This window comes from Phyllostomus discolor, chromosome 8, assembly GCF_004126475.2.
Source record: "Phyllostomus discolor isolate MPI-MPIP mPhyDis1 chromosome 8, mPhyDis1.pri.v3, whole genome shotgun sequence".
In the NCBI taxonomy this organism is placed as follows: Eukaryota; Metazoa; Chordata; class Mammalia; order Chiroptera; family Phyllostomidae; genus Phyllostomus; species Phyllostomus discolor.
Window position 1 is genome coordinate 54270857 of NC_040910.2, and position 12420 is coordinate 54283276.

Here is a 12420-nt window from a genome sequence, read left to right on the forward strand (position 1 = left end):
GCCTTCAGCTAGGCAGGGGGCTGGGGCTCTGCATTGCTCTTCTCCTTTCCCATGACTCCCGGGGGTCTGCAGCTCCAGGGATAGAGAGAGGGGTGGAGGTCTATGTGATCTTTTCCCTCTCCATCCTCCCTTCCATTCTCATCATCCGTGGTGCAGCCAAACATTGATTCCATGGCATCCCTAAGTCCCCAAGACATTGAGGACAGTCTGTTTATCTTCTGTGGACTCCTTTGCATTAGTGAAACCATAATCCTCTCAAACCTCACACTAGGTCCCCTACCTTTTTTTTTTTAAGATTTTATTTATTTATTTTTAGAGAGGGAAGGGAAGGAGATAGATAGAGAGAGAGAGAAACATTAATGTGCGGTTGCTGGGGGTCATGGCCTGCAACCCAGGCATGTACCCTGACTGGGAATCGAACCTGCGACACTTTGGTTCGCAGCCCCCGCTCAATCCACTGAGCTACGCCAGCCAGGGGTCCCCTACCTTAACATCAGGGGCCAGATTAATCCACTCTGGCCCCTACTTTCTGTGAACACACATTTTCCCATGGTACAGGTAAAAGGCATATTTTAGTGTGTGTTTTTTTAACTCTTCCTGTAGTCTTGAAAACAATGTGTATTTTAGGATCATTGAGTGCCAAGCTCTAGAGATGACAATTAGATTCTGATATCTCTGTCATATTTTTTTCTAACTTGCTGTGTGCTGACTCTTTCTGTTGTCTCTGGTCCTGGGAGAACTGTGTTGAACTCTCCACTGTGACAGCAGTGGATGTGCCAGTTCATGGAGACGCAGGGTTTCTCCTTCGCATGTTCTGAGACCTGTTTTTAGGTGTGTTACATGAAACAGTTCCAGCTTTTCATATCTGTTGGTTGAACCTTTTTCATTACCATTGTCCGTAGCAGCCCTTGCTTCCTGAGTCTGTGTTGCCTGAGTCACAGCCAGTTCATCGGCAGCCCCAGGGCTGTTTGTCCTCCAGGCCCCGCGAACCCACCAGCCGTGCCGCTCGGTCACCCCGCAGACACTCCAAGAAAGATGCAGCCGTAAATTCTGGCCTCGTTTTTCTTTTTTAAAATGGTTTTTAAAATATTTATTTTTATTTCTTTTACTTTAAAGAGAGGGGAAAGGAGGGAGAAAGAGAGGGAGAAAAACATCCATCAGTTGCCTCTTGCACATGCTCTGACTGGGGACCTGACCCGCAGCCCAGGCGTGTGCTTTGGAAGCGAACTGGCGACCTTTCATTCTGCAGGATACTGCCCAGCCCACTGAGCCACACCGGCCAGGGCCTGGCCTTGTCTTTCTGAGTTTTGTTTTTTTTCAGGTCTTGTTCACTTTGCCATGTTAACTCTTGAGAGAGAAAGACAGAGACAGAGAGAGCATGCACACACATGTGTGTGAGTTAGCTTTTCTAATTGCCCTACTGAGTGGGAGGAAAGAGTGGAGAGATGATCTGAAATAAAGCAGATGGTGTCTTTGGAATGCATTTTTTAAATTCTGTTTTCCTTTTTATGTGACCCTAACATTTTTTTTTGAAATAGCTAAAGGAAGCACTTTGTCCTCATAAGATTCATATTCATGGTAATTTTAAGTGTGCATACTATTTCCACTTTACCAAGTAGCTTCCTAATTGACCATGGACATCCCTCTAAAGGTAGCAGTCCTGCAGACAAACGAGGTGCTCCCTGAGCCTGGATGACTGTAAATATAAACACGAGGCACACAACACACACCCATTTCACATACGTTCTGGAGCTTGAGTTCAGAAGCCACAGTGCTCCTTGTGTATGGCAACTCACACAGTGGTGTGCCTTTTAAGTGCTGGCCCATTGATGTGCAACATAAAAAAATGTTGACATTATGAATGCTGCATCATTTTAGAGCAAGAGGAAAGGAGAGAGGAAGAGAAGGAACCATCAGAGTGAGAGAGAAACATTGATCAGTTGCCTCCTGTACATTCCATGCCCAGACAAGGGACCCAACCTGCAGTGTAGGTATGTGCTCTGACCAGGGATCACACCTGTGACTTTTCAGTTTATGGGATGACGCTCCAACCAGCTGAGCCACCTGGCCAGGGCTCAGTGCTACATCTTTAACATGATGATCCAGGCGCTGTCTGCTGATCACAGGAAACTGTTTTTTCTTGTTAATCGCTGCCATAAAATATTTACCATGCCAGCCCTAGGACTCTGTCATCTCAAAGGACACCAATGCCTGTTCTGTAAAAGTGGACATGTGTCAAGGTGTGACTGGGCAGATTTAGAATGTGAGCTTCCTGTGTTCGTGCATCATGCAGAGGCATGTCAACTTTACAGAGATTATTATTTTGGATTAATTTTTAAATGGTATTTATTTTGTTGGATTAAGTTTTTTTGCTAGTGCCCGCTTTGCCCCATGCAGTGATAGGTTCTTATATCTGCTAAGTACTCTGAGTTCTTGGCTAGGTTCTGAAATTCCTTTATTATTTCAGGCAGTTCAGGACCAAGTGAGGACAGGAGTGCTTTGCAAACATGAAACACGATGGAAATGCTGAGTAATAACTCGTGTTCTCTCCTCCCCCATCTCCTCTTCCCTGTACAAAAATAAACAGTGCAGGCACCCACAGGACCGCTGCCGGATGGAACTGAGGGCAGTGCTGGCCCTGGTTCACAGCCCCGGGGTGTTGTGTCTTCAGCTTCCTGTCAGGTCTGACTCCTCAGGCTCCCTCCTCCCCCTCCCCCGACACACTCTGCTCCACCTCACCTTTGAGGTATTTGCATACCAGACTTGTGTGTGCTTTTTCCATGTGGATATGAGTCCACCCTTCTGGAACCCAGACATGAAAAATTCTTTCTGCCCACAACCCATAACAGAATAGCACCCAGAACTCTCCTTTTGTCCTTTTTTGCCCTGTGGTTGAATGTTTAAAAGTGAAAGTGGCAGCTCCTTGAAGGCAAAGCCTGCCCCACCCTCACCTGCAGGTCCCTGCTGGCTTAGCTCCTTGCTTGCAAGTAGGTGCTCAGCCAAAGTCAGTTGAATGAAGCTAAAACAGGAGCCAGAGGCAAGCTGGGGCCAGGGGAGCTAGTGTGGAGAGTCAGGGGCGGGGCTTGGCCCACAGAGCCTGGATATCCCTGCACAGGCTGGGCTCCACTTCTCCTTCCCAGAGGGAGACACAGCGGCTGCAGCCTTTCCCTGTTTTCTGCAAACTGCAGAAGGATTTTCTTGTTGTACAAGCTTTTTGTTTTTTCAATTGAGATAGTTATTGATAAAGCAAACCATTCAGAGAGTTGGGCAGCCATTATCACTGTCTACTTTCAGAGCGTTTTCATAATCCATAAAGAAACCCTGCACCCATTAGTGGTCATTACAGCCCCACTCCAGGCAACCACCAGCCTCATTTCTTTCCCCATAGAGCTGCCTACTCAAGGCATTTCATGTAAATAGAGTCATATATAATTTGTGGTCCCTTGGGACTGACTTCCTCTCCTTAGCATAATTTTTTTAAAGATTTTATTTATTTATTCTTAGAGAGAGGGCAAGGAAGGCAGAAAGAGAAGGAGAGAAACATTGATGGGTGATAGAGACACAGATTGGTTGCCTCTCGAACACCCCAAACCAGGACCCGGCCTGCAACTCAGGCATGTGCCCTGACTGGGAATCAAACCAGGGACTCTTTGGTTTGGAGGCTGGTGCTCAAACCACTGAGTGCCCCCAGCCAGGGTAGTTAGCATAATATTTTTGAATTTCATGCATATTATACCATGCATCAGTACTAAGTATCTTTTTATTACTGAATAATATTCAGTGTATATGAGCATCATTTTGTTTGTCCATCAGTTGATGGACATTTGGGTTGTTTCCAGTTTTTAGCTGTTATAAATAATGCTGCTGTAGACCCTTGTGTACATATTTTCCTGTGGGTGTATATTTTCATTTCTCTTGGGTATATACCTAGGAGCAGAATTGCTGGGTTACGTGGTAACTCCATGTTTGACCTTTGGGGGAACTGCCAGAATGGTTGCTTGAGCTTTGGCGCCAAAAGAGGAGACCACAGTCCAAATGAGAGATCTATCACTCATCCCTATCACCCGTTTCTTTCTGTGACTTTGCCCCTGAACTTCATTTGTTACTAAAAATGAGAGAAGGGAGTAGAATTGATTGAGAAGCTATATACTGTTCACCTTTTACAGGCCCTGGAGAATGATTTGCCTTCAGAGACTTTTCCAGGGAACTGAACTCCTCTGGGACAGAAGCAAGGGTCCTCGCCTTTGTCATTGGCGCTGCCTACCTGTAGTCTTTGCTTCTTTCACCAGATGAGGGGTCTGGCAGCCAGACAGCTGTTCTCTATCTTGAGCGTCTTGTACAAGGCTGCTGTGTGGAGGCCTCAGTGTGCTCATTTATCATTCAGCAATATTGCCGAGCTGGTCTTATGTGCTTGTGATGGGCCAAGTGCATTTATTGAGCACAAGAGCTATTCTAGGCACTGAGTGACACAGCAGCCAGGCTTCTGCTCTCATAGGGTTTTTATTCATGGGACAGAAAAAAACAAATGAACAAAGTAGATATGCAAAAAAGATCAGATACTTGCAAGTGCTGTGGGGAGAAAAGGATGGTCTCACAGGAGTGGCTGAGAGTGATGGAGTAGGAGAAGGAAAACTTTAGGTTAGATGGTTTTGCCCAATCTAGGTGAACTGTCCTAGCATAAGACATGTTAACTCTCTCTTACAGTCCATTTTTGAATTGAAAGTGACTCAGTGAAAGTACTTTGAAAGGTCAAAGTCGCAGCATCCCAGCTTGGTGAAGCTTTCCTCTCCTGGGGTTAATCCAGTTCTAGGCACAAGCGATTTCACGCCCAAGGCCGCCTGTTCCAGCAGCAGGTACTGGTTTCCTACATTTGATTCATACGCATCGGTTAACTCAGTCTCAGCTCCGTAAACTATGCACATGTGCAAGAGAGAGGGCTGGTGTTAACAGTGGCCTCTGGGGGTAAATGTAACTGGCCCCTGCTGGAAATAACAAAATGAGATAATGTCTCAAAGGTGGTCCAAGCTCTACAGAGGCAGGCACACCATAACATTTTACATGATTTCAAAGGATAGCACAAATGATTGGATTGGAACCAGAGGAAACAGGCAACCCGAACAGATGGAAGAAATAAAAGGAAGCATTTGTGTATATATAGAAGGTCCCTAATATATGCAAGTTATTTCTCTGGTGTGGAGTGAGGTCAGTTTTAAGATACACCTTAATCAGGAAACCCACTCCCTTATAATAATAGGCAAAGGAGCAAAAATGGCCAATGATTTGAGCTGAACATGTTTGACTTGCATCTTTGTCAGTCAGGCTTTTAGAGTGAGTTTAGAGGGCAGTATTGTGACAGGTAGTTCAAGTTATATTGAATTTTGCCTCCATGGGTGACAAAACTTTATAACAGACATTAAAAAGAAGAGAGTGCATTTAAAAAAAAAGATTTTTTTCCAGCAGAGGCTTCATGAGCATCATTCTGAGATGTGATAACGGGACCCCTGCATTGGGCTGCATGATAGAAAAGACACAAACTCATAGGTACAGAGATACAGTAAGGTCTTATCAAACCCTTTGAGAACGTCTGAGTCAAGACGCTGGATTGGTACATCCGACCGCCCTGGGCAGTAATTAGTCAACCTGGCAGCCTCCACATCCTTTATTGTCCCTATTTTTACTCATTTCCTTCTCCTTTTGGTTACCATGCCCTTTGGTCATAAGGTGAGTGAGAAACAAAGAAAATGACAATTGTTTTTTAAAAATCAGTCCCTCCCAGCACCTGTAAACATTTGTGTTATAAGCTGAAAGAAGGCATTTGATGCATTTGTCACTTTCATTGACTTTTGTTACACCACGAGTCAAGATCATTGAAAGTTGGCTGTAATTCAGCATCTGCAGTCTCCCCGTGTTCTAGTTATAAAAACAGCCCCTTCCACAAACACAAATGGCAGTGAGCCCAGCAGCTTGGATTTTGGGACAAGGACTGTGTGCAAACCTTTTGGCACTGGCCCGGAGAACAGATCAGGCCAGGTGGCACTTGTTGAGTGTGCTGGTCACTTCCCACATCTGTTCGACCTTCACCTTAAGTGCAGCATATCAGTGACCACTGCTGGGGACATGTGTTCCTGAGACGTGTTTTTTCAGAAGATGTGTGTGGCCATGGGAGTGTTTTTACAAGAAAAGATAATTAAAAAGTATAGTCTGTGGAAAGTCATCTCATTTAATTTTATAAAAAGAGAAGGCATTCTGTTTTTCCTTTTGAGATACTTTTTTTTAGATTTTATTTATTTTTAGAGAGAGGGGAAGGGAGGGAGAAAGAAAGGGAGAGAAACATCAATGTGTGGTTGCCTCTCACACACCCCCTACTGGGGACCTGGCCCACAACCCAGGCATGTGCCCCTACTGGGAATTGAACCGGCTACCCTTTGGTTCACAGGCCCGCGCTCAATCCACTGAGCTACACCAGCCAGGCCTTGAGATACGTTTGAATGTACTTATAAAATTCTGTCCTCAAAATTTATGGTCTTCACCTATAGATAAGCATATATGGGATCTTCTAGGATAGAGCCGAGAACCTTTTGCGGAGCAGTGCCTTCATTCAGTGACTTTGTCATGAACTGGTCCCTTGGACTTGGCCCCTTTAGGCAGGTGCCTGTACACCTATGGAGGCAAGCTCAGCCCAGTGGTTTATGGAGGTGTTTGAGATGTTCTGGAGGAATGTTCTCTTGAGCTTATTGCGTTCATACGTTTTAGTCTCCAAGGGACCTTAGTGGGACCAAAGGGTTGGAAGAGAGCACACTGATAGGCAGACTCCTTGAACTCTGTGAATACCTGTGCCCCCCTCTGCTGTGCTCACCCCTGGCTACTGGGTACTCTGCATCATTTGGTATCGTATCCTCATTGTAATGCACAGCCCATCAGATCATTGTGGGATGGGGTGACACTGAGTTAAGGATTATTGTAAGGAGAAAGTCCTAGAGGGAAGTTCAAAATTGACTGAGGGCAAATCTGAATAAGATACTTCAGGTCTGGCTTACACCTGGAGAGTGAAGGCTAATAAATGCATGCCTGTGCTTTGCTCAAGGTAATGCGTCACTTAAGCTCTTTAAAAGCATTTAAGGGTGCTTATACATCACAGATGTTAACTCTGCTAGAGTGCCTCCATTTTTTTCAGCCCACAGAGGCTGATCCCTGGACAGAAAGTACCAGAGGAACAGAAAATGCCGCTAGAAAATCTGGGCCACCAGGGAGTCCGTCTCAAGAGTGCATGAGAACTTCAGTCCTTTTCTCGCCTTCCCTCCACGTGTAACTCAGCCTACAGAGAGGTGTGGACAAGGCAGGGTAGGAGAGGGTCCTGTTAAAGAAGGAGGATGAGCCTAACCCTTGTTTTCTGTGCAGTGCCCCTGAGGGTTGCCCTCTGAACAAGAATATAAAATGTGCGTGCATTTAACTTTGATAGTAGGAACGGAAGGTTTCAAACAACCGTGCCTGGCAGTTGTGTACCCTTCACAACGGCAGGAACAATTAACATTAAGTTCCTAGCCTTCAGTTCTTTTGTTAGTTTTCACCCGTGCAGATTTAAGACTCTGATGGTATCGTTGGAATTGAGGGAATGCGAAGGGGTGGGGGATTGTTTTTGATTGGGCATGCTATCCGATTCATTGCCCACTGAGTATCAGATCAGGCCTTAGAACCACCAGTGTGGTAACATGTGCGTCTCCCTGGCTGCATTCCATCCCTGCTTGGTGCCTGGGTTTATTCAGCACCATGACTGGGCTATTCTCAGTTATTCCAGCCACTGTCACATGGGTTTTCTGTCACCCAAGTTCGTTCTTCTTTTTCCCCCCTTTGGTTCTCTTTTCCACAGTCACCCTTTGGGTCATGGAACTTACTCCATTGGAAAATGAAAGTACATCCTATCAGGTGCTGTGGCGCTGGAGTGAAGCTTGCCCTAGCATGGTATGCTGGCCGCTTACATGGCCTCAGTTTTGTTGATCATCAGTCATTTCAGAATAATTTAGAAAGTCACTTCTCCTTCTTCCAGGGGGCACAGGCACATTGCTCAGGAAACAAGCGAAAGAGAACTCTAATAGAGTCCCCTGCTGTCGATGCAGAAATCCAAGTGATGGCCCTGGAGGAGGACCTGGTGCCTGGTTATGTCACTGGGCACTTTTGTTTCCAGATTCGTCTGGCAGTTTCCACTCCTGCATGTGGCAGGGAGCCAACGGCTCTCCTGTACTCAGCCTCAGCTCTTACAGTGCTGGGAGGTCAGAGTTACTAGTGCTTGTTATAGATGTGAAAACCAGGCGAAGAAACTGGAAGACATTCATGTAGTGATTAAATGGAGAGCTTGACTCCCACCAGGCTCCTGTGGAATCCAAGTGGAGCATACTTTCCCCATGGTGAGGCTTTGGAGGAAGTACATTTCAGTTTTGGACACAGTATACAGTTTTCCAAAGGGGGTAAGGTCCTTTTGCCTTTTAAACAGCTGTCAGACAAGTCTGCCCCCAACCTAAATTTGTCTCTGTAAGGGTGAGCTCTTTCACACAAGCGGGGCCCTCTGAGCACATGGCATACTAGGGCCCACTTCACCCCCAGGCACCTCACCTGCCCTCCACACACACCTGCCTCCCTACCTGTGTGCAGCAGCTGACTTTGTCCGAGCAGGTAGGCATGTGTTCCAGGGGAGTATAGCAGAATCATGCTCCCACCCAGAGATCCTGGTCCCTCCTCGACCCCACCCACTCCAGTAGGAACTACTGAGGAGTGGGCTGCTGTTACCAGGAGTCTGTCCAGTCCCTTTAGGTGTAGCAGGGGGTTGGGGGAGGACAAAGTAAGCAGGGAGATCCCTGTAAGGGTCTCTGGCTCCCCCCGACCTGAAGCAGTCCCTTCCTACCCTGAGCGTCTGTGGCACAGCTGTGCAGTGTGTCCCCATCCCACCTCCCGCCAGTGTTAGGACAGGGGGCACAGGAGCTGAGCCCAGGTCCTCAGCCTGGACGCTCGTGGCAGGCCCCATGTGTTTGTCTCTGCGTTCTCGCTTCTCCTCTGGCCAGTGTCACCACGACGGGCTCCCCCTCTGTCCCCACCACTGCTGACCTTGTCACGTCCCTGACAGGGCGTCCTCACCCCTGCCTGTCCAGGGCCTCAGAGCGGGGCCTGGTGGTTCTTGTTGAGAGTCCTAAAATAGAGGTTCACCTTTTCGTGTTGAGGGTGCATTCCACTCAGGAACGTGAAGCACGTTTCTAAGTGACCCAGGCCGAAGGGGCCTTGGGGACAGTGCTGGCTGTCACGTCACCTGACTTGTCCTCTGGGCTAAGGTACACCTCTGTCTAGTGTATTTCCATATGATGAGTTTCCTTACGGGGACCTCCATTTCCCCCTTCAGAAATAAAGGCAGCTTTTACCTTGCTCCACTAACCTCCAGCCCCTGCTCGGGAAGCGCAGCAGGTTATGAAAATCGCAGCAGCCTGCACTGAAATCGCAGAAATCGCCACTGGACCCGAGTCTCTCCCTTCCACTGGCAACTAGATAACCAGCTCTTCCAGATCAAGGCTTGGGGCTTGCACTCTCAAACCCCTTGAGGCCCCATAGGGTCTAGCATAGTTCCTTGGAAAAGTGGCCTCCTTTACTCTGGTGCGCTTGACTCACTGGCTCCTTGCTCACAAACCTGCACACCTTCCTCATCCATGCAAGTTGGTGCTGACGATAACAAAGCCCGCGGAAGAGTAAGCTGCAGCAGAACCATTAAAACTATGTGCTGCATTTCATCGTTTCGGCTTTCTGGAACTCGTGGGGTAAGGTAGAAAAAGGATTGCAGAAGACAGAAATTAGAATCAGCAGCAAGAAGGACTAACTTTTGGAGGGGGGATTCGATCAGAAGGACTTGGGCCCCCAGAACTAACTTTTTTAAAAGCAGGATTACTTTGCTTTAAAAAAAAAAAAGCCTCAAGCAGAAAATGTAAAGGGAATCAGCCAAGAGTGATGATGTTTATTGGAAGAGAGAAAATGTGTTTCCTTGTCCCTGAGCTTCCAGGTGTCTGTGAAGTCACGGACAGATGCCCTGGTTTTGTGGTGGACATTTGGATGTGTCATCTTCCCATTCTGTGCATGGCAGTTAGATCTCCCCGCCCCCCACCTGGACCAGGTCTCTCTGCCCGTCTGGGGTCTCCAACATTTCCATCAACGCAGGCCACCAGGAGGGACCTTGGCATTGTGGCTATGGAGTTCAATATTATGAGGTAACGAGATGGAAAAAAACTAAAATGTTTTTGTGGAAGGCAGTTTAAGAGATGAAAGCCTTCATTTCTTTAATGGCTAGAGAAAAGGAGGCCTGCAGAGCAGGTCTTCGGAGACCTGGGCCTTTAGATTCAGGTGCGTCCTCCTCAGGAGCAGCATTTCCTCTGTTCTGGACGTTTTGGCCTCGTGGGTGGGCATGCAGACCTGGTCCTGCTCTGCCCACTGGGACTGGGGTCCTGGGGAGAGAGAAGGGTGCTCTGCCCTTGTAGTCGCATTGTGCCTTCTGGGTGGGGATTGTGTTGCACGTTTCTTGCATCCGCCTGTTCTCTGCCTGTTCTGTCCATGGCCACCAGCTCAGGGTGACCTCTTCCTCATTAATACATTCATTAAAAGCTTATTTATTGAGTGCCTGCTGTGTGCCAGGGACCTCAAAAACACGGCTCTTTCTTGTTTGTCCAAGAAATAAAATAAAAGATGGAAACCACATCTCTTTCTTTCCCACTTTCTTGGAGTGCTGGTGCCTGTATGTCTTCTGCTGGTAGGATTCCACACTTCCCTCCCCCGAGAGGCATCATGAGTATCCCACCCTTGTCCCCACCCCCTGCAACAGGGGTAGGGGAAGAGGGGGGACAGGAGACCAGCACGTGCACCCCCAGCTTCCATAGTCAGTTCCTTGCCTATATTTCTTCTTTTTAGAGTAAGGGTGCTAAATTTCAACAAATTCTGAGTTCCTTTGGAGCTTAGAGTTCCAACATCTGCCTTTCTCAAAGGCATCGGACTCAGCTGAGAGCACTAACCAGGAGGACTGATTTGTCCTGCAAAAAGGTACAAAATAAGAGAATCATCTTTTACCCTTTTTGCCTTGAGTTTCTTTTCAAAGCTCCATGAGCGCCCAGTGCCTTTGGGAGGTGGTCCTCCTGAAGGCAGAGGCTCTGGAAGTGCTGCCCAACCTCTGCACAGAGCCAGCAACTAAGCTCTGCTTTTGCCCTGTGGGCCAGTCCTGTTCACCGCTTTCCCCGGAGGGACTTCAGGCAGGGCTCGGAGGTTGGAGGGACAGTCACTGGGGACTGGACGGCAGGCTGTGGCCATGGAAACCTGACAGACTTACCCGGCCCCAGGAGATGGTACCTCTGACCTTGGCCTAATTAACTGCTTTCCCCAGCTAGCTACCTAAATAGCAGGATTTAGCACCTGCCCCTCCCTGCCCGTTCCCCACACCCTCCACCCTCTGCCCTCCCTTTTAGGTGCCTGTAAACAGTGCTCCCTACCCATTCCTTGTCTTTAATGCCCCAAAATAATTTATGGTTGCATGGTAATGTGAATGTGCATCATGCCACATTAACTGAATGTGCATCAGTTAACCATGTAACTGAACTGCACAGTTAAAATGGTTAACATTTGTCATGTATTTTCACCACAATAAAAAACTATTGATTGGGGAGAAGAGGAAACCAACTTACATTGGAACTGCAAAGTAAGGAGGGATTTTTACCAAACACTCCATGACTTCCACATCTAAATGATGCTTTTGTGGTTCAAAACATCGTCAGAGGCCCCCTCAGTAATTGCCTTATCAGTCTTTAGCGTGTTCATAATTCTCTCTTTGTGTGAGGCTATTTCCAAGCATTACCATTAAAAGCCCTTTTGTATTCAATTGTTTACAGATCCATTTCCCCTCGCCTTGACGACAGTGTCTGGCACACTGGTGTTCAGTGAGTGTCTTTATGGGTGATGAACAAATGACCATGTTAGTGGTGTAAATCCTCAGCTCCAGGTTCCTGATCAGGGGGCGTTTTCTAGCAGGCTTTCTAAAGTCCCCCATCCCACTCGTCACCTTGTCCCAAATTACCCTTTCATGTCTTCGTAATGCTGAGCCCTGCGTGAAACTGCTTTCTTTCTTTGCTCTTGTGCTAACTCTGGGTCTCTGACTTTCTTCCCATTGTAAAATAGGACATAGAAGGATGGAGATGTTGTATGTCTTGTTCTTCTGGCATCTCTTCTGTTGAATGAGTGAATGAGTCTCCAGGTTGTGTCTGAACTTTTGAAAAAGAGCAACACTCCTCAGAATCAGCTTGGGAGCGCACAGTGATTAAGATGAATAGCGTCTTTGGGGAAGCACAGTAATGAAGAAATGGCTCTTTGCTTTTCACACCTGACTCCACCTGGTGTGAGGCAGTTTCAAAC

The 12420-nt window shown here is 47.3% G+C and overlaps 1 protein-coding gene across 4 annotated transcripts in view; it reads left to right on the top strand.

Moving 5' to 3' along the window:
• Positions 1–12420, top strand: part of DOCK5 (dedicator of cytokinesis 5) — a 197792-nt gene that overhangs the window by 57795 nt on the left and 127577 nt on the right. The window lies entirely within an intron of this gene.